This window comes from Cyprinodon variegatus, unplaced genomic scaffold (genome assembly GCF_000732505.1).
Source record: "Cyprinodon variegatus isolate N-32 unplaced genomic scaffold, C_variegatus-1.0 Scaffold775, whole genome shotgun sequence".
Classification (NCBI taxonomy): Eukaryota; Metazoa; Chordata; class Actinopteri; order Cyprinodontiformes; family Cyprinodontidae; genus Cyprinodon; species Cyprinodon variegatus.
The window spans coordinates 196,223-197,943 of NW_015151228.1; positions in this window are offsets into that span (position 1 = coordinate 196,223).

The following is a 1,721-nucleotide window of genomic DNA, read 5'->3' on the forward strand; positions in this document are numbered from 1 at the left end:
GTAAAAGAGGCCTTCAAGATGGCGGCCACGCAAAGTAATTATGTCATGACGCCCAAGCCCTATAGACAGCCATTAGTTTTTCATAGTGGGTGAAATAACTGAGCCAATCACAGCTAAGACCTGCCAAGGCTCTTGGTTTGATCCAGAAGAAGCGGCCAACGGGAAACTTCTTTTTCTTCTGACCAAATGAGCTAATTTCATTAGCTAGCAGCTGCTCGAGCGCAGTGTAGATCACTTTGGCTTGAGCTCACCAAAAGCTCACATTTGCAGTTTTTTGCAGGCAAATTTTTTGTGGATGAATTTTTTGCCGGTGACTTTTTTGCAGCTGAATTTTCAATTCAGTGTAATTCAGTGTAAGGAATTCAAAGTGTAAAAAAAAAACAGTGTTTAAAATTCAGTTCTAAAAATGTCGGTGTACAAAAAGAAAGGCAGATTCCAAGGAGACTGTTTTTCTTCCATACTTTGGAGCCGAAATAGAACTAGATCACTGGGCGCGATAAGATAAAGAGACATGGCTCCATCTGCTGGCAGAACCACAGAACTGACAGAAAGCCAAATGGTGAAAATAAAGGCAGCTACTTAACAGCGCCCAACCATCCTCTAATGTCTCGCTGTGAGGCGACAGCTGGACCCGTTTGAAGACCAACAGATATCCATTAAATCAACTGATCTACAGAACCTCTCAGTTCTAGTGGATCATCCACAGAACCTCCATCAGAACATCAAGAAAGAGAAAATTCCTGTTCCTAGAGACGCGAACAGGGAGACAGCATCAAGGTAAGAACCAATCAATTGATTTATCTATTTATAGGCGTTTGTATTTAGACTGTAGAGCATAAGAATAGCATCGCTGTTACTAGTATCAGTATTAATAAGGACGTTTACCTAAACATATTCAGCCGAATCTGAAAACCTCAGCAGCTTTGGTTCAGCCTCAGTGAGCGAAACGTTGAATGTCCCATTCGTTGTGCTACTTGAGTCTTTATCCCCCTAAGAGTCAAAAATGTTGGGGGATTTTCTTTGCAGCTGGATCTTGCAGTTTCTTTCATTATTTTCACAACTTCGCTGCAAGGAGCTAACTAGCTTAGCCTTTATATATCCTGGTTTGCTCTCTGCCTACATGTGTCGTATCGTACCTTTTTTCACTAATCCATCCATGCGAGGTCCCCGCTAAGGCCGGGCACACTGTGCGACTTTGTACTCAGCTACAGCCCAAACTCTACAATGAAATCTCAGGGTTTATAAGTTCAAAGCTAACGATGTTCTTCCACTGTACGGCCTGACATGATCTGAAAGGTCACACTGTACGTCCAAGAACCACACATTGGATTTGGCACCGAGAGATGGCACTGGTCAGACTCTTCAATCCGGAAGAAGAACTCGCTTGTTTGTACATGCGCAGTGCTCGAGGTTCTGGAAAATCGGCTCTTAGCTCTGCTTCAACAGCAGGATTTTCTCACGAGGGCCGACTGAATTTCAACATGTTTGATTTTCTCCCAACCTTCCAATTGCTGATTGGGAGGTGGTTGTGAGAGGCTGATCGCTCCTCGTTACCCCCTGTACACGACACAATGCACAACGCACCATGAGGCTGAAACCCAACAAGATCCCAAAATTCTCACACGACTGGAAAATCTGCCTGAAAAGGTTAGAAATTTGTACAGTGTATGGCCGGCCTAAGTCCCATCACTGATAGAGGTTCCAGTCTAGCCAAGGACCAG